Genomic DNA, 26,109 nt, shown 5'->3' on the forward strand with positions numbered 1-26,109 from the left:
TTGTATTGATCTGTGGCCAGTTGCAGAGCTGAGTGAGGTAAAGTTTGCATTTGCACTGTTGGGGGATGGAGGTGTGTTTGAAATCTTTTGCTTGATCTTTTCTTTGTTCAACTTGGGGTTTTTTTTTCTCTGTCGGGCAATTGTGTTGGGATTGTCTTTCATTTGAATAAGTATGTATGAGCGGGGGGGGGGGGGGGGGGGGGAACAATGGTGGGTGAATGTCTGGCGCCAGGGGCGAGAGCCACCAAGCTAGCTGGGCAGGCTAGCTTACAGAATCGTAGTGGGGGGTGAGCAGATGTTAGGCTTATCAAAGGGGTTGATTTATTTTGTGCTGTTACTGCAGCGGGGAGGGGGGGAAATGTTCTGCTGACAAGCGAGGGGCTTTTGCTGAGGGAAAGAGAGGAGGTTGGGGGAGAAGACTGCCTGGGGGCGGGCCGGTGGAGGCGTGGGCCGCGGGCTGGCAACTGGCCCAAGAGAGGGGGTGGCTGATCAGCGAAGGGGTGGGGCAATGACCCCCCCCCCCCAACTAGACTGATCACCTGGAATGTAAGAGGGCTCAATGGGCCAGTCGAGAGGGCACGTGTGTTCGCGCATTTGAGAGGACTGAAGGCGGACGTGGGCGGCTGAGGCAATGTATTCAGAATTACCTGTAGGTCAATGACACGGGGGAAATTTCGGCAGCGGTGGTCTGGGAGGCATTGAAGGCGGTGGTTAGAGGGGAGCTGATCTCGATACGGGCCCACAGGGAGAAGGTAGACAGGGCAGAGATGGACCGACTGGTAAAGGAGATACTACAGGTCGACAGGACGTATGCGGAGACCCCAGAGGCAGGGCTTCTAAGGGAACGGCGGAGGCTACAGGCAGAGTTTGGCTTGTTAACCACAGGGAGGGCAGTGGAGCAGTTGAGAAAGGCAAGTGGGGACGATCTATGAGCATGGAGAGAAGGCCAGCAGAATGCTTGCATAGCAGCTTAGAAAGAGGGAGGCAGCCAGGGAGATAGGGAGAGTAAAGGCTGGAGATGGGAACCTGGTTGGAGACTCAGCAGGGGTGAAGAAGGTGTTTGAGGAGTTTTATAGTAGGCTGTATGGGTCAGAACCCCCAACGGGGCCGGAGGGGATGAGGCACTTCCTAGGGGGCTGAATTTCCCGAAGATGGATGGGGAGCTGGTAGAAGGGTTGGGGGCCCCAATCGGGATCGAAGAGATAGCGGAGGGGCTGAAGGCCATGCAGTCGGGTAAAACCCCGGGGCCGGATGGATACCCAGTGGAGTTCTATAAAACGTTCTCTGGGATAATGGGGCCGCTGTCGATGAGGACATTCAATGACGCAAGGGAGAGAGGGGTGCTTTCCCTGATGATGTCACAGGCCACGATCTCGCTGATCCTGAAGTGGGACAAGGATCCGAACTTCAGGGCATCCCCATCTTTATTCCGCGGTCCTTTTGCCCCGGGAAGGTAGATGGGGTTTCGGAGATGGCAGGGGGGAGGGATTGAGAGCGTGGGGTTATGTTTATAGAAGTGAGCTTTGCTAGCTTGAGGGAGCTGGAGGAGAAATTTGGATTGGCGAGGGGAAACAAATTTAGGTACCTGCAGGTGAAGGACTTCCTACGTAGGCAGGTATCAACCTTCCCGCTTCTACCACCAACAGGATAGGGTAGTTTCCAGAGTGATTGTGGGAGAAGGGAAGGTCTCTGACTTCTATAAGGAACTCTTGGGGTCAGAGGACACGCAGACTGAAGAGCTGAAGCACAAGTGGGAAGAGGAGTTAGGAGGAGAGATAGAGGATGGTCTCTGGGTGGATGCGTTGAGTTGAGTAGAGTCAATGCGTCCAAACATGTGCCAGGCTCAGCCTGATACAGTTTAAGGTCGTTCACCGGGTTCACATGACAGTGGCCCGGATGAGCAGGTTCTTTGGGGTAGAAGATAGGTGCTCAAGGTGTGTGGGGGGACCAGCGAACCATGTCCACATGTTTTGGACATGTCCGAAGCTCAGGGGATTCTGGCAGGGGGTTTGCAGACGTCATGTCCACGGTGTTAAAAACAAGGGTGGCACCGAGTCCAGAGGTGGCTGTTTTCGGGGTATCGGAAGATCCGGGAATCCAGGAGAGAAAGAGGCAGAGGTTCTGGCCTTTGCTTTCCTGGTGGCCCGGAGATGACTAGGAGGGACTCAAAGCCCCCGATGTCGGAGACTTGGCTATCGGACATGGCTAGCTTTCTCTGTTTGGAAAGTAATCAAGTTCGCCTTGAGAGGATCACTGTTAGGAGGTAGGGGTTAGTTTAGCTTAGGAAGACGGCTTTTTGCACTATGTTTATAGACTCATGTACATTGTTTATTTTGTTGTTGTTGTAAAACCAAAAACACCTCAATAAAATGTTTATTTAAAAAAAAACTAATCTGAGACATTGCACGTGTAAAAAAATACATTCTCGTCAGGGTCAGTCTTCTGACACCCATACCCTTTTAATTACATAACGGAGAAGAGGGCAGCCATGACTTACTGTGCACAAGTCCGAACACGTGGCTATGCCCCCTTTACCTGGGTTTCTGTGGCGTGCCCCCTTTCCCCGAGTTTCTGTGGCAATCCCTCATTCCCTGGGTTTGAGCTCTTTTTACCCGAAAATGGGGGAATTCTGACAGGAAAGTGTAGCTGAAGATGTGGAGGAGAAGTTGCGCCCGGGAGCGGCAAGTCTGCTGGTTATCAGACCCGGCAGAAGAAGGAGGAGGCCTGCGGCACAACAGCAATTGGAATGATGGTGGAGAGGGAAGGATTATCACATGTTGGAAAAGATGGAGCAGTCGATGCCGTTTATTAGAGAGGCGTTCTGCCAGCAGCGAAAGGAGATGCATGAAGATCAGTCAAAGGCCATTGAGGCCATTCAGCTGAGGAAGGAGCTGTGCTCCGAAAGCTAGTGATTTGAAACAAACCTGTTGGACTTTAACCGGTTGTTGTAAGACTTCTTACTGTGTTGCAGAATACTATACAAAGTTACTATGATGGGCCGAGCGGCCCCCCCGTTTTTGGCCAGTTCCGCCGGCATGAATTACACAAGGTCTGTACCGGCGGGACGTAGCTCTGAGGGCGGAGTCCTCTGGGGGGGGGGGGGGGCTGCGGGGGGATCTGTCCCCGGGGGATGCGGGGGGGCACGGTGGCCTAGCCCGCGATCAGGGCCCACCCACCTATTTGCTGGCGGGCCTGTGCCATTGGTGCACTCTTTCCCTCCGTGCCGGCCTGTGTAAGGCTCCGCCATGGCCGGTGCGGAGAAGATACCCCCTGCGTATGCGCAGGAATCACTCCAGCGGTTCTGGGAACACGCTGCCGTTTCTGCACATGCGCCAACTCGCGCCGGCCGGCGAAGGCCCTTCGGCGCCAGTTCGCACAGCGCCAATCATTCCAGCGCCGCCCTAGCCCCTGACAATGCGGAGGATTCCGCACCTTCCGGGCGGCCCGACGCCAGAGTGGTTCACGCCACTTTTTGGCGCCGGTATGGCCCGCCTGGCGGATACTGGAGAATCCCGCCCCACGTATTTTATTGAACTGTGTCACAGTGCTGATGGTGCTGGCATCTTCCTCCACATTGGCACCAAAATGTTTTTGGTTGTGCATGCTGATTTGCATAACACATCATGATATGGTTTTCTGATTGAAGCTCTTCTTTCAGGGTATGTGTACTAAATGTGTAACGGTCAGATGCTTTGTTTTTTTTCAGAGGCAATACTGATCGAAGTACTTTATCACCTCATCGTAGCTCTTGCTTTCCTCTTTGCTGTCGCAGGCAAAGATATTGTATAGTTCTGTTGCTTGAAGACCTGCTACCGTGAGCAGCAACACAATAAGCCTCTTGTCAGGCTGTGCCTGAAAGCCAAGGGCTACAATATAGAATTCAAATTGCTGCCTAAAATAACTCCAATTATTTTCCACGGTACTTGAGTCTAGAAGGTGGAGGGGTGCCTTTAAACCTTGCATCTCTAACTTCACAGTCGTTTACTGCATTGAATTGCAGATGGCCGTAGTTCACCAAGTCAGCGGAAGCATCTTCTCTTTTTGTTCTTCAGCCTACTTTGCCTTGTCTTTTCTGTTGCTACCTTTAAATTTTCTGCAAACCTGGTACCATGTTGTACTCTGTGACCTTGCCATTGCAATCATGCACACAGAACATCTGGTGACTTAACTAGAACAATGATTTATTGATGAACATGTGGAAAGATAACAAACAGAATACCATACAGACAAACTTACTATGTGATATCCGTGAACTCTCCTGCAACTACCCTATGTGCGACTGTCTTGCTGTATGCCTTACTGCCAACTGGCGAGTGTCTCACGTCACATGACCGATGTCTGACACCGCCAATTGGTTGGATATCGCATTATTAATTATGTACAAAACTATTCACAGGCATATCACCACACAGAACAGCAGGATACGTCATCCAGAAAGCAAAACCTGCGTATTGTTGGCTTGCCAGAGGGTGTGGAAGGCACAGATGCCACAAGATATGTCTCAAGGAGGCTGGCAGGCTGGTAGTGGAGTGGGTGCTGGACAAGGCCCCGGAGGTAAATAGCTTGCAAAGAATGTCCCACTTTCATGTCATCAGCTCCCACAGCTAAAGTTGCCTATGTGTCAGTCCCCTCCAACTGTGCACAGTTCCCATTGCTCCCCCCCCCCCCTCCCCACCTTCAAACCCACCAGTGGGGGACTGTAAAACCTAACCAACTGTGTCATTAAAGACACAGGAGGAGGTAATTCAGCCCATCAAGTCTATACTGGCTCTTTGCAGCAACCCAGACAATCTAATATCCCTGCTGTAACCCCATAGCTCGGTTACGTTATTCCTTTCAAGTACCCATCAAGTTTTCTTTTGAAATCATCGATTATCTCGACTGTACCCCCCTCTCCCATAGGCAGTGAGTTCCAGGTCTCTGCATAAAAGCATCCTTCTCCACATCCCCTCCATATCTCTCCCCAAATCCTTAAATCTCAATGGCCCAGTCATTGTACAATCAGCTAATTGGAACAGATTTTCTTTGTCTACCTTATCCAAACCTGTCATACACTTATACACCTCTGACAGATCTCCATTCAACCTCCTTTGCTCCAATGGGAACAAATCCCAGCTTTTCTATGTGAATCTTGGAGCTAAAATCCCCTCATCTCTGGCATTCCTGTAAATCTCCTCTACATGCGTTCAAGAACCTTCACATCCTTCCTCAAGTATGTTGACCAAAACTAATACAATATTCTCAGGCGTTAAAGGCCCATGATAAACCTCCCTGCAAGCTTCGGGCCTCGGCAGCTGAAGGCCACATCACCATCATGGGTGTGATTAGAATTGGAGGAGCGCTGTGGTGGCACGGTGGTGCCGTGGGTAGCGTTGCTGCCTCACGGCGCTGTGGACCAGGGTTCAATCCCGACCCTGGGTCACTGTCCGTGTGGAGTTTAAACACTCTCCCTGTGTCTTCATGGATCTCACCACCACAAATCCAAAGATGTGTAGGGTAGGTGGATTGATCACGCTAAATTGTCCCTTAATTTAAAGAAAAACATTGGGTACTCTAAATTTATAGAAAGAAAAATAAAAGAATTGCAGGAGTGCAGAGATCTGGGAGGGTTGCAAGTCTGGTGGCGGTTACAGAGGTAGGAAGGGATGAGGCCATGGAGGATTTGAACACAGTGATGAGAATTTTAAAATCAAGGTATTGCTGGATGAGGAATCGATGCAGCTCAACGAGCAGAGGGACGATCAGTGGATGGCACGTGGTGAGAGTTAGACCCAGGCAGTAGAGCTCAAGGTGGAAGATCAGACTGCATGGAACAGGGGAGAGTATTGGAATAGTCTGGCCCAGAGATAAAAAAAGGCATGGATGAGGGTTTCAGCAGCAACAAGAATATTTAGTTTTAATGCTGGAATCTAGAAACTAGGATCGTTAATAGTCAAACCCATGATGGCAGGAGTGTGGTTAAAAATGAGAGAAATTGGGAATGTTTCTCCAACCACCACATGCATGTCTATTGCTGTCTGTATGGTGGCAATATTTTGGGCTTTTCATTAACATATTTAACCAGACTCTCATTGCGGAATTGCAAATCTGATTTAAATTTTACAGCTGCTGCGTGCTTGGGATCAGGGAGCCTGGCAGAAAGTGCCTTATTCAGCACTATGGTGACCTAATATCTAATGTTCCCAATTTTTCTCATTTTTAACCCCATTTCTGCCATCACGGGGGTTGAATGTCAAGGCTCTGCTTTCCCGATTCCAGTGACAATACTAATGACAAATGCCAGACTCCTGATGGACTTCATCCTAGGGCCTTAAAGGAAGTGTCTCGTGAGACAGTTGATGAATTGGTTTTAATTTTCTGTAACTCCCCGGATTCAGGGAAGGTCCCATTAGATTGGAAGATAGTAAATGTAACTCCATTATTCAAGATGGAGACAGAGAGTGGGGAACTAAAGGCCAGTTAATTTAACATCTGCCACAGGCATAATGTTAGAAGCTATTATTAAAGAAGCTGTAGCAGGGCACTTGGATAAGTTCAAGGTAATCAGGTTTAACCAATTTATTGGAATTCTTTGAGGAAGTAACATGTGCTGTGGATAAAGGGGAAGCAGTGGAGTACTGTACTAACATTTACAGAAGGTATTTGATAAAGTGCTATATCAAAGGTTATTGTTGGAAATAAAAACCTGTGGTATAGGGGATAACATATTGGCATGGATAGATTGGTTGGCTAACAGGAAACAGAGGGTAGACATAAATGAGTAATTTCCTGGTTGGCAAGATGTAACGAGCCATAAGGATCAATTCTGAGATCTCTACTGTTTACAATTTATATAAATTAGCTGGATGCAGGGAGGATGAGATGGTTGTCAAATTTGCAGGCAACGCAAAGATAGATAGGAAAGTAAGTTGTGAAGAGGACATAAGGAGGCTACAAAAGGACATAGATAGGCTTAGTGACTGGCCAGAAATCTGGCAAATGGAGTATAGTGTGGGAAAATGTGAAATTGTCCATTTTGCACGAAAAGTAAAAGAGAAGCATATTATCCAAATGGTGAGAGGCTGCAGAGCTCTGAGGTGCAGAGGGATCTGGGTGTCCTAGCGCATAAATCACAAAAGGCTAGTATACAGGTACAGTAAGAATTAGGAAAGTTAATAGAATGCGATAATTTATTATGAAGGGAATTGAATACAAAATTAGGGAGATTATGCTTCAATTATACAAAGCACTAGTGAGACCACATCTGGAGTAATGTATACGCTATTATCACCTTATTTATGGAAGGATATAAATGCATTCAAAGCAGTTAAAGAAGGTTTACTACACTAATACCAGGAATGGGCTGATGGTCTTATGAGGAATGGTTGGACAGGTTAGGCTTGTATCCACTGGAGTTTAGAAAAATCAGAGTTTACTTAATTAAAACATATAAGAACCTTTTTAAAAAAAATTAATTTAGAGCGCCCAATTCATTTTTTTTCAATTAAGGGGCAATTTAGCGTGGCCAATCCACTTAGCCTGCACATCTTCGGCTTGTGGGGGCAAAATCTACACAAACACGGGAAGAATGTGCAAACTCCACACGGACAGTGACCCAGAGCCAGGATTGTACCTGGGACCTCAGCGCTGTGAGGCAGCTGTGCTAACCACTGTGCCACCGTGCTGCCCTCAAACATATAAGATCCTGAGGGTTATTGACAGGGTGGATGTAGAGAGGCTGTTTCCTCTAGTTAGAAAATCTAGTTAGAAAAGGTGGTGAAAGCAGATTCTTTTAATATTTTTAAGGCAGAGGTGGATAGATTCTTGGTAAGCGAGGGGGTGATAGATTATTGGGGGTAGGCAGGATTCAGATTTGAGGTTTCTATTAGCTCAGCCATGACCTTATTAAATGGTGGAGCAGACTCAAGGGGCTGAATGGTCGACTCCTGCTCCTTGTTTGTAAATTCATATGTTCAGATGACATGGAGGAAGCAGGATTTTGGTCCCTTTGGCCCCTCAAGAAAACCTTCAGCCTCTCCCCCACCATTTATTGAGGTCCCCCTCTCTCTCCCACGTTGCAATGATCACTGGCCTTCCCTTCTCCAGCTGATTGCAGCCTTTTCCACTTCCCACAAACCCAGAATGCCAACCTCCCCATGCCTCAAGCACTCAAAGACCTTGCCCTCCTCATTGCTAGATATCTACCCAAGCACTTGTGGCTGCGGCCAGCCTTCATCGATTTTCTCGCTTGGTAAACAGTCAGCAACAGTAACATATCCATCGACAGACGAGAATCCAAAGGGAAACAAGGATAATGAGGTCCTGCCATTTTGTCCAGAAGGATCTCTGTGCCCTTTTATCAGTTTCCCCTGCAAATATAGGGCACAGTAATCTGAGGCAGCGCAGCAAATTAGCAAACACTGGAGAGTAATCTGCATTAAATCAGCATGATGAGGAAAGCATGGATGGACAATTAGATGCAGTAAGATTGAAATTAAAACAAATTGAGCACTTCGGAGGCTTGCTGAGAATACTACAAATAGAGATTTGAATATTTCTATTTTATACCAGAAAATGTGAACCATACAAGACAATAGAAATTCACACAGTATGGTTACACAAGGAGCAGGTATACTGTATTGCAAGGTAACATGGTTAATATTTCCTAATACATTGGAAAACACAAAGGACAGAAAAACAAACTGAAACCTTATACACCCAAGAGTTGGCTTGTGATAGATTAAAAAAACTGTATTGTGCTTCAGACCAGAAGATGAAATATGACAGTAATGTAATATTGTAAACACAGTCGAGAATGTTTTAGATTGTTCTAGGCCTATACTTCACCAAAACCTATCTGCCGTTTTTAAAATAGCAATTCCCTTCTTTACTTTCTGTCGCTCAGACAGAGTTAAGACCCTGCAAAGATTTTTGTTCCCAAAAGTACTGTAAGAGATTGTCGAGATTTCTATTTTAAATGCAGAGATTGCTCGATGTGAAACTCTCTGTCGAGCTGTTCCCAGCTGAAACTAATGAAATCACATGAGGTGTGCACACCACAAAGCAGAACCAATGGGATTTAAATGTAGAGTCACGACGATCATCTCACTGAATTCTTGCCAGATTTTTCTAGCTTGATCAAACTGCCTGAATTTAAATGAAATTTGATTTCTGACTGCTTTGCTCTGGCTATTAGTCAATACTTTCCACCTTCTCTCAGTTAATGTTAATCAAACCATTTCAGGTCCTGCCCTGTGACTTTTCCTGAACCAAAATGTGACAACTTTCAATAATACTATCTCTTTTTTAATTAAGGGGCAATTTAACATGGTCAATGTACCTAGCCAGCACATCTTTTGGGTTGTGGGGGCAAAACCCACGCAGACACGGGGAGAATGTGCAAACTCCACACGGACAGTGACGACCTAGAGCCGGGATCGAACCTGGGACCTCGGCGCTGTGAGGCAGCAGGGTAACCCACTGCACCACCGTGCTGCCCTGATAATACTATCTTGACATGAAATAATTACTAATAGCTCACAGAATTTTGCATGAGATGAATGTGATTGAATGTGCAAGGAGCCTATCGCATGCAGTCATTTACAGGAGAAATAAGCTGGATCAGTGCAACATCTTTGTTCAGTTTGGATATCAAACACCTGAACTCAACAAACCAAAGCCTAAAATTATTAAATCCATATTTCCTCTAGTGACAGCATTAGTTGAAATATAAAGGCTGCTAGGAAATTACTACAAAACACTGCTGTTCTCTGCCATTTCTTGCTGCCTTTGTGACAACGCACTCTATTGTTTAAAGTAATTTCACAGACCTGTTAGAAAACAAAAAGGCGATCTGAAACTTTATTACACTACTTTTAGTGTCAGCACCAACTTAAACTAAATAAAACTTCAATATTCAGATCAGTGACCCAACTTATGTATATCAATGAAAATTACCCTGTACCTCCGTCCAAATTGATACACTAAGCAACATCACCAGATAGGATCAGGTAACAACTGTAGTTACGTACTGGTAAGATGGAGGGGCAGATGGTAGGAGTATTTATACAAACAGTCTGCAACTTACTGGCAAGTGCATACATGGACAGTGAGCTTGTCCCCAGCATCATGAAGAAATGCCTTGTATTTCAGGCAATGAATAATTATGAAGACTGAAATTTGTTTTTGGAATACACCACAAATGTCAGGTATTTTATTCAACTGCACAAATCCTGACTTTTGTGGTACATTCTTCCATCTATGTTTAATCACATGAAGAAATGTCTAGTTTTGGAATGGTGCAGGATATTCCTGTTTACCAAACTGCTCAAAGCAACATTGACGAGAAATCTGTGTAATGGCAGAGTGAATATCAGCGTTGGCTCACAAATAAACTGTCACAGGTTGGATTAGAATGGCTAGCAAGAATGGAAATAAACAACTAGACTAGTGAAATTGTGATGAATTATGCAGCTGGTGATGAGGCAGGTAGGAGATTGATTAAATTGTATTGGCGATGCTACTCTGACGATTAATTTCTTGTTCCGCAGATATTAAGTACAAGACTTAATAATATATGTGCAAACCAGATCATTGTAACAACCCTCTCACATAGCTTTCAACCTGTTAATGTTGTAGTCCGTGACAATCATCCTTGCTGTGAACTTATTAAGATGAAGCTACTCATCCAGCAAGCACTATAAAATCTTAATTACTACCCTGGGTTCTAACCACTGACTTGGCTATCACTACTGGCAACCTTGCTGATACTTTATTCAAGTTCTTTGTTTTACCGTATCTCGCACTCTTTCTCCTCTGACTTTTGTTGTTTCGTTTCTGGTTAAATATTTATTATGTTAACATTTTGCTCAAATTCTGGATCAATTGTAAATCTTTACAGTGGCTGACATTTAGACATGGATGGTGTGAAACTGGGCTCTGCTACCTCACTGCTACCACTGGTGCCGCAGAAGCTCCAAATCAAGAAAATGGTGCCACCCACATTTGCTGCCACTTCCAGCATATGCTAAGAGGGACACCAGCGCTGGCATACTGTGTGTTCACCAGAAAGGTCAAGATATTAAACTGCCTTTCCAAATGGTTTAACATTGGTTCCAAGAACATAGGGCGGATTTACCAGCCCCGTCCCACCGGAATCGGGAGGGGACGCAGACGGTAGATCCTGGGTGAGGCCTCATCCAGGATTCTTGATGGTTGTGCCTTGCAAGATCTCACGCGACATTGCGATCTGGATCCCGGCCACAATGGATGGGACCCAGACTTGCAGAGTCAAGTGAGTCTAAAGCTCACTTAACTCTGCTGACGCCAGATGGTGCCTGCTCCTGGGATGTACAGTTTTGTCAAGGAGACCCCAGTTCAGCGCCGTTTAGCACTGGTCTGCATAAAGGGGGATTAGGCGGAACGGCACTTGGTGGGTCTCCCAGGTGATCGGAGGCCCCGGGTGGTTGCTATCTGGGCAGTGTGGCAACCTGGACACTGTGGCATTGCCAGCCCGGCACCCTGAAAGTGCCACATGTGCAGCCTGGCAGTGCCACTCAGGTGCCTACATGGCACTGCCAGGCTGGCAGGGACAGTGCCAGGCTGCCAGACTGGGAAGTGCCAAGGTTCCCAGGTGGCATTTGCCCATGCCGGGGACCAGATCTGGGGGTTCCATGCCCATTTGACGTGGGGTGGGGGGGCTTGAAGACCACCCAACAAGTGAGATGGGGATTTGGGGGACGCATCGGGGCGGGTGGGGGGGGGGGCGTTGATAGATCGCTGCAAACTCTTCCTGCACTGAGGAGCATTTCCTCAGTGAAGGAAATGACGCCAAGTGAGTTTAAAAGTTCACTTAACGATGCCAATGCTCGATTAAACCAGTGGCCAGGATCAACTGGCCTTGCCAAATAGATCCCGGTTGGGCACCGTTCAGTACTGGCCCCACAAATGGGAAACAGGCAGAATGGCACTTGGGGGGGTGGGGGTCTCCCAGGTGATTGGAGGCTCCTGGGTGGCTGGTATCTGGGCAGGGTGGCACCCTGGCACTGCTGATGCCACCCTGACACTTGGCACCACTAGTCTGACACCCTGGTAGTGTCACCCAAGTGCCACGTGGCACTGCCAGCCTGGCCTGTGCACTGCCTGGCTGCCAGGGTATGACTCCAAGTGCGGCCTCGGGGGCATTGCCTGGTAGAGCCCAAAAACACAAGAGTGCTGTTAGATAGCAGGGTTATTCTAATCCATCCAGAATGGATTCTGTTTTCTTTTGGTTAGATCGCACCCTTAGCCTGCAAATGTGCAATGCCCACCTCGGTGCACTCCCAGCTGATCAGATGTTCAGGAGTGTGAGTTTCCCACTAATAGTGTTATGTAAAGGTTTACTTTCAGGTGAGGAGATTTTGACCTACCACTGTTTCGGCAGTGCTGTATTTTTGGAGGTGTTTCGGAGAGCTGGTGTTTAAAATTAGGGTGGACACAGGATCCGATGGCCAAGGGTTGTTGTTGTAGCGCCTTAGGGTCTTATAGCCTCCCTGAAGAGGTAGGAAGAATGGGGCGGGGGTTCTCCACATAAAGCCCGACCCACCAAGAGCTCTGTGGAGCACTTCTCCAATCTCCACCTGACTCAGAAACAATGCTTCAGGCATTGCAGCTTCAACAAGGAGGTGGCCATTGAACCAAGCCACTTCCTCCAACTCCAACTGGAGCCTCACATCAGGACAAGGACAGCCCTGTCTGTGGCCATTCAGGTCAAAGTGGCATTGGATATTTAAACATCTGGGGCAAGATTCTCCACCAGCTGCTGCCGAAATTGGGAAAGGCGATTGGGTGGGGAACCAGTTTTGATGCCAAAATCATGGCGGGCACTGGGTTCATGCCAAATCGCAATTCTCCGGTGTCTCGACAGCAAAGTCAATGTGTTCCACTCCATATCATTAGTAAGTTAGTAATCTCCAGGGCTTCCGCGATTCTCCGCCTCCAACGGGGAGAGGGGATGAGATCCCAATGGCAAGGTTTACTTGTGCTTTTAAAAATCGTGAAACAGACAGCATTGCTGCTGAGGGGGAAAGAGAGGGTACAGAAAGTGCTCAACATCGCCATAGTGTGCTGACAGTTGTACAACAGGCTAGAGGGCTTCTGCCAGGGCAGGGGAGAGTAGCCAGGAGGTGGGCTGTGGGATAGGGGTGGATGGGCATGGAACACCATTGCACATGCCTCTAACTCAGGGGTGGGCAAACTTTTCCGTGCAAGGGCCACATTCAGAAATTCACAATTCACAAAGGGCCGCATAGTATATTAAGTAAAATAATTACTTCACCCGGTTATGATTCTGGGCGCCTCATATAGAACATAGAACAGTACAGCACAGAACAGGCCCTTCGGCCCTCGACGTTGTGCCAAGCAATGATCACCCTACTCAAGTCAACATATCCACCCTATACCAGTAAGTAACCCAACAGCCCCACCCCATTAACCTTAAAAAAAAATTTAAAAAAAAAAAATTTAAAAAAAACAAAATTTTTTTTTTTTTTTTTTAATGACTTGGTGGGCCGCAGAAATACCTTTGGCGGGCCGCATGCGGCCCGCGGGCCGTAGTTTTCCCACCCCTGCTGTAACTGCCCACTGTGAATGTAGTGCCATGGGTCATATGGGTCGCCCCCGCAGGCCACCCCCTAGGTGCCCTCTGGCCCCAGCCGACCCATCAATGAGACGGGCACGCTCCAGCGCAACCAGTGTCACTTGTTCATAGAATCATAGAATCCCTACAGTGCAGAAGGAGGCCATTCAGCCTATCGTGTCTGCACCATCGCTTTGAAAGAGCACTCTACCCATCTTCACTCACCCATTCACCCAGCCCTAACCACATGACTTAATCCCCAAACCCCTGGACACTAAGGGACCATTTTATCATGGGTAATCCACCTAACCCGTACATCTTTGGATTGTGGGAGGCAACCAGAGCACCCGGAGGAAACCCACACAGACACAGGGAGAGCATACAAACTCCACATAGGCTTGCAACCCAAGGCTGGAATTGAACCCGGATCCCTGGCACTGTGAGGCAGCATTGCTCACCACTGTGTCAGAGTGTTGGCTGGGATGAGTGGGTGTGGGGAGTGAAGTGCGTATATGCGGCTGCAGCTTGTCAGCCTCCTGTGTGTCAATCACGGACCCAGCGAATCAGACACCGTTTCCTATTGGAATCGGTCGTGTTCCATGTGATGCCGATGCTAACCCCTCAACTGAATCCGTCCAGATGCGGAGCCAGTTTTGCTGTCGAAGAACTCCATGAATCCTGCCCCGGTGTCAACAATTAGTCTCAGTAACGGAGAATCCGGCCGTTGGTTCTTTCTGGGAAGAAGAGAATGACATTTTTAACATTTCAAGAGGTTACGAAGGACATCAATTCCAGAAGATGAGATTGTATTGCCTTCTCCCTCAGCAGAACAAGGCTTTACCAGGATAGCAGGGTTCCCAATGTTGCAGAACACTGTCAACCATTGCTTATGGTTCTGTGGCCATCCCATCTCATGCAGACATGACAACAGAACCTGTAAAACTCTCAGCTATAGCCTCCATATCAGAATTAATGACCCCCCACCCCCAGCTAAGCTTTCTGATACACCTGTGACATTGGTGGTTGCTCAATTATATGGAAATTGTTCATGTGTGTCTTAGCACATCAAAATAAGATAAATCCAACTGGTCACCAACTTATCAACCATTTCGAAATAATTTATGCAGTGATGGAAGCGGTCCGTCAACCTTCTAATCAAGTGACACTGAATAATTTCCTTGCCAATCTTCAGTTTGTGTCCTGCCAGACTCACTCCGCTTCAAATTTCACTGCAGCCTTGATTCAGATATGGATGGAAGAGTTGGGAGGCCATCTTCAATGTCATTTGACTGACTATTGCACCAGGTAACTCTATCAAAACTCAGATCAACGAGGGTCAACTCATCAGTGGCTGGACTCATAATTGACATGTCGCAAGATATTTTTGGGGATTAACATGTTTGCTGTAGAAAGCTTGCATCTACATCCAGACTTAGCTTGGCTTATACAAAACGCTTGGATTCCCAACAGTGTTGGCTTCCAAACATTTTCCTACCTGTCAGCTCTGATATCTTTGTTGCCAGCTTCACATTAGAAACAGTGCAGACACATTTAAATAAGGCATAAAATTTGAACGGATTAATACCATGGAGTCGACGATGCATTCCTGCCCCTCATGCACAGTGCCCACCCTGCACTACCCCAATTAAAATCAGGACTATAGTATTTGAGAATAAAACAAATTGTGGTTACGACAAAACAATCTCCATTTAAAATGGGACAGATGAGTGGTAGAGGTGCCATATTTCCTTGTATAACATCTCAACCATCAGAAGTAACCATTTATATTCTATACAAAAGATATAACCCATAAGACCTAAGACATAGGAGCAGAATTAGGCCACGCGGCCCATCGAGTCTGCTCCACCATCACAAGTGGTCACGAGTTCACATAAAGGACCAGTTTAGAGCATAAATTCAGGTCTCACGCTATAAATCACTTGTAGTTTTCCTGATCTTATTTCCATTAATTCAAATGACATTTGTTTTCTTTATCACTAAGTTTTAAATTATAAATTTCCTGAGTAGCGTGTATTCTACATAAAAGACAAACGTATTTTTAACTGAAGCTTTGTCAGAGCTATGTGATAAATTAGTAATGACACAGGACTTTATGTTACAGCCCAGAAGAGCATTTCATGTCTTCTGCTGGCATTTCAAAGAGGGCACAGATTTCTTTACTATTTCCAAACACTACTGTGTTAGCACAGATGAATTACCAGAGTTTATAATTTACATTATGAATTCATAGAACTGGCAAAAGGGATTAGTGTATTGTATTTCAGGGACGAAGATGATCCTGTCATTAATGGTCGATACTTTCATCACTGTTTAAACCTGCAGACTTTGCGCACTGATGGTAGTGCGTGGACATATCAGGGATTCACAGCTGTAAGGTTTATCTGGTCATATATGAGTTTGCTCACACTATGCAGACTTGGGCCATCAAAGTGGATTAGACTGTCAATCATAGTGTGCAATGTATATTGTATTATGTTATTTTGAAAATGTCAGCAAGATCAGAGTAATTTCTTGGCTAATTGCATCTTGTCTCCTCTTAATACTGCACTTTTAATGGTTTCATTACCTTATGTGACAGTGGTTATTTTTGGGTTCGTATTAAGAGCGTTCTCCTGTTTTGAAATAGAAGATGAAAGATTTATTAAGTTTTTTTAATAATGGATAAAATATTTTGCAGGGAGTATCAATATTCTGAAAGCTCTAACAAATTAAATAAATGCCATGCGGAAAACAGCAAACAATTCCCTCTGGTATGTTAATTTGAACGGTGCAATTTATTACAAATCTCAGAAGCCCACCTTCCATTTCATCATTTCCTATCTGATGTTGAGATTATAAAAAAAAATGATAAAGGAAAGTTTTCCACTTGTGAAATTTTGTTCATTTTTCTTTTCATTGTGCAATTATTTCTCCACTTAATTTTATAAACACAAACTGACCGGAAGCTTAGTCCTTGCATTTCATTTCACTGAGACTATATACGCAGTCAGTGGAAGCTGTGATACTGATGGGAATAACAATCTAAAAGAGAATTAAATTCAAGCAGGGTCAGTTCATGAAATGTTAGTTTGTGTAAGGGAATGTAATATGAACAGGCTGACTCTGAGTCAGTAATTGTGGGTTATCAAGGAGGGAATACAGAGATAGGAAGGTGTTGGTAAACAGAAAACATATTTTTCATGAGTCCAGGAGCTCTCGGATGGCCAAATGTACTTTGGTATTGACCCTCACTGATCACGGAAGTGCCAAGCTTAATCTCCTTTCTGTGATAAATTGGCTTAACTCAACAAGGTTAGATAGAAAGAGCTTTACAATTCCTTTAGGGATGCATAATGCTTCTCCTGTACATACCTATGGGGATGTCTTGTGTTGCAGTGGCTAGCTTCCCTACCTCTGAGCAACAAGCTCTATGTTCGAGTCACATCCCAGGACTTGGATGGCCAAGGGAGGTGCGCTCATAACAAGGCCAAACAAGGCCAAATCCTTCCAACACACAAATGGCTGGTGGTAAGAGTGGGAGAGATTCCTGGTCAGCCGCACTTGATGTGGAATGGCACCCTCAAGCTATAGGCCCCTGGCGACACACTAGCAACCTGTTCCAGGAATTACTAGCTATGGAAACAGATGAATGTCTGCCTTAGTGCAACAGTAAGTGTGGAACAAGAACTGGAATTGGAACTTGTATCTATTTGCACCAGTAAAAGTGGCAATGGACCAATTTCTTTGTCACTGTGGCTCCTTTGTCAGGGGGAATACCATTGCTGCTGATCAGTTGGCCTATGCATTTCCGAGGTGGCAAGGAGCCCAGGTTATTATGACATTTCAGGTTGGTATTTCACTGATCACTATTTGAAAATGCACTTCTGTGGGAGGTTGGACGATGACATGGTCAAACTTGGTTGCATTGCTTCACACAGGTTCATACACAAAGAATGACCACTTTCATAAGATGATAGAAGGCTGCTTGGAAATGTACATTAACATGGATCAGCATTGTCAGGGGAGGTGGGAAGAAACTGAAGAAAAGAAAATGTGACTTTATAAACCGTATGAAGATATCCTACTTTTTGTATTTTTTTTTAAAGATAAAGGTTATCCAGAACAAATGTATTCATGAATGAGTGCTAAATAATATATAAATGTGACTCCATATTATTGGCATTTTGAAAAGTCTACTTGGTGTATTTTATTCTAGTGTATTTTTATGAGGCAATAAATTTGTTGTCTGGGTAAAAATAAGCATTTTGGCATGGGGCTTATTCACAAAAAGCAGTGTTTTAATTCTTGAGTATTTTTGCGTAGCTATTTACTCTGGAATGATCACAGTAAGAAGTCTTCCAACACCAGGTGAAATTACAACATGTTTGTTTCAAATCACCTGAGGAAGGAGCAGTGCTCTGAAAGCTAGTGGTTTGAAACAAACATGTTGGACTTTAACCTGGCGTTGTAAGACTTCTTACTGTGCTCACACCAGTCCAACGCCGGCATCTCCACAACTCTGGAGTGATGTACACGACAATAAAATGGTGGACACTATTTCTTTTGGCATGTTTCATGTGGTTGATATTTATTGGAAGATACAAACATGAAAAAAAGACCGTTCCCTGATATTTAAAACCAACCACATTAAAGTAATTGATTAAGTGGAAAATTGTTCTTTTAGATAATGGTACCGATTGAGGCTCCCAACGGTTGCTACCAGCATTTAAATTGAGAAAGAAATGACGCCGTGTGTAGTCTTCCGACCATAAGTGGCAGCAATGAGCAGGTCACGCGTCCTGCACCTAAACTTGACATCAAGCACCCTGTATGTGCGTGTTTATGGCGCCAAATTACAGAAGAAAGCTTCTTCCATTTTCTAGCTTCCAGCAAGCAAAGCAAGAGGACTGTGAAGATGGATCATTTTCTTACAAGTAGGAGACTGCCAGACACAAATAGGCAGTGGACCTACTGGCCAGAATCTCACATCTGAATCTGCTGGAGGGAACTGTCAGGAGAACCCATGGCAGGACAGAACAGTGCTGATGTTAGCTCTGTACAGAGCTCCAGGGCCTCTGGTGAACAGCCTACAAAGAAGAAACTTAACTTGGAAATAATGCAGTATAAAGATGATTTCTTGAGGTATGGTTTGTCAATTGTGCCGTTGCAAATAAGCATGCAAAGCCCATGTGTGTTATATGCAAGGAGGTACTGACAAACAAGAGAAGTTCCAGGTTTTGAATGAAAAGTGGTGGGTGAAAAATTCCTTTTGAGGCTGAGACCACGAGCCAATTATTTACTACAGCTGACTCCAAATGAAAAGATTACGCTACTGGACGTGACCTGCGACAGCACATTATAAATGCGCCAAAAGTCAGCATTCTGGAGTAGCATCTTCCAGGAATATTCAGTGCTGAGTAAAACAAGCAATCTTTTCCTATTGCCCTCCACAACAACCTACACGTACGAGGTTGGATTTTCCATTTTCACAAGGATGAGGATGACACAAAGGAACTGGCTGAAGTCTGTACCTGATATGTACATTGCCCTCTCCTCTTGCGACCTCATTGGAGTGAGATTGTGAGGACCAAGCAGGCTCCCCTTTTGCATTAATGAAAAGCGGATGTGATGAGTGTTGCGAAGGTCGATCAGCGTGGGTCCCGAAGATCGGTCCATTGGCACAAGTAGGTCACGGGAAAACAAGTTTGAAAAACACTGATCCAATTGATTTTTTTATAAAATGGTCTGGACTATCAGGTTAACTTCATGTCCTACTGCTATCAATAAAGATAGCCACTATCTTTATCATTGTCACCCCAATGACCACTCTAACAACTATAAGTACTGGCATCTACAATAACTTATTCACTCAGTCTTTCTTTGCTCAGGACATGTCAGAAGCTCCTGGTGACTATACAAAAAGATCAGCTGAGAACCCAAGAGGCACCTTTGGTGAAAGTAATGTAAGTTATAGCAAGCGCAAAAAAGAATTTATACATCTACATTTACAAAGGAATCTATTCTATTAAGGTATGAAATACCAGATTGTCGGCACAGACATCACCAGTTTCTCTGGAAACATCAAGATTTATTTCTTTCTGCTAGGAAAGAGATTTCAGGAAGAACTAATTGGTGGCCAGCTGCTAGGTCAGACATCAACCTACAGATGTCAGTGTCTGCGTACTGTGTCTGGGTACTTTTCAATGATTGTAATTCTCTGTCTGGCAAGCAAACGAGGCAATGGTCTGAAACGATGGCTTATGACTCCTGTGCCAAATCTCAAACTGGCCACAAGAGAGTTATAATGGCGCTCATACTGTCGCAGAGATAGTCACAGAGTGCACATTTGGCACTTTCAAAATGTGATTCAGCTGTTTAGATCTCATAGGGGGCAGATCACAGTAAATCCTAGAAAGGCCTGTGAATACACTGTTTGCTGTTGCATGTCACATAACGCAGAATTTTTCATATTATTGCTGTCACGTAAAGGAAATAATGATAAATGATACAGCTGGACAACCAAGGTGATGCACAGGGGCAGGTCATGTGGTCTCTAGATATATCTGTTATCCAGTTCGGTGTAATTGTTTTCTGTAAGAGAATTTTAGTACCACTGACACATGTCTGCAGCAACATGCAGTGATTGATAAAGATGATGGTGCAAGTTTTCCTCGATTGAGCTTGGGTCTTGAACAATCAGCTGGACAAGAGAGTGCACAGGGGAAATCCAGAAGGAACGAATTGGAAATCTGCAATGTGTGAAATATTGGTGGGAGAGTGGACTGTCTGAAAATGACGGCATTGTGACAGTTGCCTGAACAATGAGAATTGACTTGCATAATTCTGTACTGATAACTGTGAACAAGTGAAGGAGGTGAAGTTACTTCCTTGCACAAACAGGACATCCATCACTTGCCTTATATGTCTACAATAACTGACTGATTAATACAGCTCTATTACTGGTGCCTGTAGATGAGTTGGATTCCAGGAACTCTTCAGTTTGTGGCTCAACTCAGTCACACCCTCCTATTTGAATGGGAGGCTGTGCTGCACAAGCACTGTTGCTCCGATGTATAGAATCATAGAATCCCGACACTGCAGAAGGAAGCCATTTGGCTCATCGAGTCTGCACCAACCCTCCGAAGGAGCTACTCAATTCTGTACCTTACTCAGCCCATCTGTGCTGAAACCTTCATCAATATCTTTGTCACCTTTGGACTTGACTCCAATGGTCTCCTGGCTGACATCCTGTTTTCCATTCTCCATAAACTTAAACTCATTTAAAACTCTGCTGTCCATGTGCTAACTTGCATCAAGTCTCCTTCACTCAGCAACTCTGTGCTCACCGAACTAACTTGCTCCCAGTTAAACAATGCCTCAGTGTTAAAATTCCCAACCTTGTTTTCAATCCCTCCTCAGCTCATCCCTCCTATCTCTGTAATCTCCGCCAGCTCTATAATCTCACGACACCTCTATGCTCCTCCAATCTTGGCCTCACTGATTTTAATTGTACCGCCACTGGGGTTGTGCCTTCAGCTGCCAAGGTCTTAAACTCTGGAATTGCCTCCCTAAACCTTTCTGCCAGTCCACCTCTCTATTTTTCCTTAAAACAGTTCTTAGATCACCTGCCCTAACATTTCATGGAATCATAGAATTCCTACAGTGCAGAAGGAAGCCATTCAGTCCATCGAACCAGCACCGACCCTCTGAAAGAGTACCCTGCATAGGCCCTCTCCCCTACCCAATCCCCGTAACCCCACAACTCAACCTAACCTGCACATCATTGGACACTAAGGAGAAATTTAGCATGGCCAATCCACCTAACCTGCACCTCTTTGGACTGTGGGAGGAAACCAGAGTACCCGGAGGAAACCCACGCAGGCATGGGAGAACGTGCAAACTCCACACAGTCACTCAAGGCCATAATTAAACCCGGGTCCCTGGCGCTGTGAGGCAGCAGTGTTAACCATTGTGCCACAGTTCCGCCCTTTTCTTATGCTTTGTTGATAACACTCCTGTGAAGTGCTTTTGGATGTTTTACTCCGTTAAAGGCACTGTATAAAACCATGTTGATGTTGAAATTATCAACAAAAGTGGGGGCGCCACAACTGGAAGAAATGAATGTCACCAGAACACTGCGTGGAGCAGACAATGGTTCCATTCAATTTTTTGTATTATGATGGTTAATTATACCAACGAAAATTCAAATTCTAAAGATGAAGTTGTGATGTATTGCTGAATAAATATGAGGAATGGATCCTTCAAGTATTTATCTAAACATTGTGCAAGTGATAAACATTGTGGATGCCAAGTGCTGGTTATGGGCACAGGTGAACGCAAAAAAAAACAAGAGTGGAATTAAGGCAGATAACATAGGGGTGACCCTGATAGCACCAGACTTTTCTGTTAATAGAAACTTACTGATTCAGGGAAGATCAAAATACATGATGATAGGACATTAAATTATAACCAATTTTACTCATTCTGCATTCTACTAAAATTAACATTTGAAAGGTCACATTTATAATCTAAATGTATTTGTCTGAAGTAGTTATCCGGATGTGTTGGCCTGGATCCTCCTTTTGCCCATTAGGCTGGCAGAGCTGTGCTGTGGTGGATTAACTCATGCTAGGAGGAGATTGAACACAGAAATTAAATAGTACTGTCTAGAAGAGGGACGTTCATCCATTTGAAACTTTGGCAACCCTTTCAAACAACATGCAGTTAGTCCCACTCCCCCCACTTGTTTCCCAGGTTGCCACAATGTCTTCTAGTATTTACCAATTTCCTTTTGAAAGTTCCTATTGTATCTGTTTCCTATCAGGCAGTGCATTCCAGATCCTCGCCACTCGTGCAAGCGATATACCCTGGATGGTTTTCCAACGTGAAGATCATTTGGCTGGGGGACGTTAACGATTTAAGGGAGGGCTCTTTGGTGCCCTGTTCCACTGCTGTTTGCCTCGTTGGTGCAGGCTTTCAATTTCAAAGCATTCAGTTTTCCAAGAAGGCTGTTTAGGGCTATGGTTTTTTGACCATTATAATGAAAAACAGCAACTCCCCCCCCCCCCCCCCCCCCATGTCCATTGCTATACTGGGGTGAACAGCCCTTGTGCTCAGTGTTGATTTGGCACATTTCATGGGGAAATATATCAGAAAATGTATGCCCATCATGCGCATATTATTACAATGAGCCTGTGATATGGTCAAACTGTCTTTTCAGAGGGTTAATTAGATCTCTGTAAAATGGATGGGATCCTATTCCTCACCGTGATCTGTTGAACCATTAGTGGAGGAAGGGCAAATGATTCAAGGTATTTTATTGTGTGCTTCGGATGACAGGGAACTGTCTTGGTTGTGCCTTTTTAAAAAAACACCTCTTCTTGAATGATGTTCGGCATGAAGGGCCAGCATGGAGATAATAGTTAGTCACTCATAAACCACTAGAAGCCCAAAATCTGAACCCACTGGAAATCCATGGCCTCTTCCTTTCTTCCTCTGGTGAGAAAAGAAATTGTGTTGGAATCTGTAGTCTCTCCTGTTTGTGTCCGTTACTTTTCATCCTTACTCCTTTCTAATTGATGTTCTCTTTCAGATCATTCCTCAGAATCCTCCGAGGCGACACATAAACAGTTGATGACCCCTACCCTATAGATTAATAATGACTCTTTTTGACACCATTCTGTCCAGAATTTCCAAAGTAACATTCATTTTTAAGCTGCCAGCACCACGTAGATTGTTTTTGTTCTTCATGACCTCTGACAAAAAACACTGCAAGCTAATGTTAAAACAAGCCTTCCTCTGGTTTTAATCTTTTAGCACCACTGCTCAGAATGTTGCTTCACTCAGTTATTTTCTTGCCATGTTACATTTGATCAGAATAGCCTTAGGACTAACTAACCCTTTTGGGTTTTTAAAAAAATATTCTTTGGTGTCCATCAAGATGAGGGGTGTCAGTGCTGAGGAGCAGGATCCATTTCTGGTGTTGCTAACTTGTGTTTTGAAAAAAGATTCTTCATCGGATTTGGAAAGAGTAAACCAGCTTTCTCTTTGTCTCAACAGTATGTTTTAATCCTGAAGTGAATAAAAGACACATGCTTCGGTTCAAGCCAATGCAAATGGATTATTTATGTTGTTCACTACACCGTCTTTCCAAGTCATATATTTTTGACGCAAACCCAACTGTCTGCTTCTTTCTACTCCAATCTGTTAAAGTACTTTTACATTGAAGAAATGTCATCAAAAATAAGCTCACAGCACTCCACTGCCAATGGCACTCTCTAATATAAAGCAAGTAGCCTCCAGAAATTCAAAAGCATGGAAGACTCACATTTTGATGGGGTTTAGGAATTATATTCTAATTTTCACTCCAATCTAAACATTTGGAGAACAATTTCTAATGCTTTCTGTTGATTAATGGTTGGTTTACAGCCCATACAAGACGGTGGATTGGAATAATACAAAATCTTCATTTAGCCATTCCTTTAAGAAACCCCCCCCCCCCCCCCCGGACTTCCGGTGGCGGCCATGGAGTGTAAGGTCGCTAATTTGGTCGATCCCACTCGTGGTGGACTTTTGGGACCTTTTCCCCTGATTTATGGGGGATTTGACCGGTAAAATTGGAGACTGGTGAGGCAGAGAAGAGGAATCGCCCACCAGTTTATGGAGTCATGGACTAGAAGTGATGCAAAGAAGAGATTGTTGGGCAAAGAAGAGAGTGGAGCCTGGAGCACAGGAAAGCATACCGGAGGTTCAGGAGCTGGGATTGTCAGCTCAGTGGTCAACGGAGCAGCTGGGGAAATTCCTCCAGGGGAGTTTCGCCAAGCAAAGACAGGAGTATCTGGACCCGATTAAGACGGGGATTGATCAGGTGGAGCAAAGGTTGGAAGCCCAGGGACTGGTGATCCAGAAGGTGGAAGAGAAGGTGGCTGAGCACGAGGACCAGCTAACCGCAACAGCAATGGAGATGGATCTGATGAGGGAACATCAGCAAAGGCTGCAGGAGAAGGTGGAGGATTTGGAGAACAGGTCGTGCAGGCAGAAATTGTGGATCGTTGGTCTCCCGGAGGGCATCGAGGGATCGGATGCAGGGGCATACTGGCGTGTATGTTTGAGATGCTGCTTGGCAAAGGTGCATTTGCTCGACGCCTGGAAGTGGACAGGGTGCGTAGAACGCTTGCGAGGAAGCCGCCAAGGGCAATGGTGGTGTGAATGCACCGGTCCCTGGATAAGGAACAGATCTTGAGGTGGGCCAGGCAAAAGAGGAGCGGCAAATGGGAAGACAGCGAGCTGCGCATTTACCAGGACTTGGGTGCGGAACAACCCAAAAGAAGAGCGAGCTTTAACAAGGTTAAATCAGCCCTCTTTAAGAAAGGGTAAAGTTCGGCATGTTGTACTCAGCTCGTTTGTGGGTCACTTACGAGGATCAACAACGTTATTTTGGATAGCCGGATGAGGTGATGAACTTTTTTAAGGACAGGAGACTGGCAGGTGATTGAGGACATTAACTTTGGGGACAAGTAATTCTGGGCCTGTGCTGCTAAATTTATTTTCTTTTTGAGCTGTGTATGATGTGTTTTTGTACCAATTCTTTGGGAAGTTGCTCAGTTTTGTGTGCGGGGTAACTTTGTTCTTCTGGGGGGGAAATGGTGGGTGGTATTTTCTTCTTTGTGTTTGTTGGGGATTGTGGGGCGCGATTCTGTGATCCTGAAGGTAAGTGTTGACGCCGTTGAAACGCCGTCGTGTTTCTCGTCGGCGTCAACACGGCCTCAGGATCAGCAATTCTGGCCCCTACAGGGGGCCAGCACGGCACTGGAGCGACCCACGCCGCTCCAGCTGCCGATCCCGGCATCAAATGGGCACCGCGGGATCCGTGCATGCGCAGTGGCTTCCTTTAACCCGCCGGCCCCGACACAAAATTGCGCAGGACTACAGGGGCCAGCGCGGAAGAAAGGAGGCCCCAGAGAGGCCGGCCTGCCAATCAGTGGGCCCCTATCGCGGGCCAGGCCACATTGGAGGCCCTCTCCCCTCCGCTCTGCGGAGAATTACGTGCCGGCGTCGGGGCGGCGTGGTGCAATTCGTGCTGGTCGCGTGGATTCCCCAGCCCAGTTGGGATTATTGTTTTGTTACTGGGGTCTGGGTTGGTAGGGGGTAATTGTTCTGCTGACAGGGGAGGGACTGGCGTTGGGACACAAATTGGAGGTTGAAGAAGGTGGGCACCCAAGGGCGGGCCTGAGGTGGAGCGGGACACGAACTGGCCTAGGAAGGGTGATGGTTGATCAACGGGCGTGGGGGGTGGGGGGTGTTTGGGGGGTGGGGGTGTGTCCCCTGACCAGCCTGATCAAATGGAATGTGAGAGGGCTGAATGGGCCGGTCAAGAGGGCTCGCGTGTTCGCGCATTTGAGGAGGTTGAAGGCAGACGTGGCAATGTTACAAGAGACACACCTGAGGGTAGTGGATCAGACGAGGCTGAGGAAGGGGTGGGTTGGGCAGGTATTTCACTTGGGGCTTGACTCTAA

This window comes from Scyliorhinus canicula, chromosome 2 (genome assembly GCF_902713615.1).
Source record: "Scyliorhinus canicula chromosome 2, sScyCan1.1, whole genome shotgun sequence".
Lineage (NCBI taxonomy): Eukaryota > Metazoa > Chordata > Chondrichthyes > Carcharhiniformes > Scyliorhinidae > Scyliorhinus > Scyliorhinus canicula.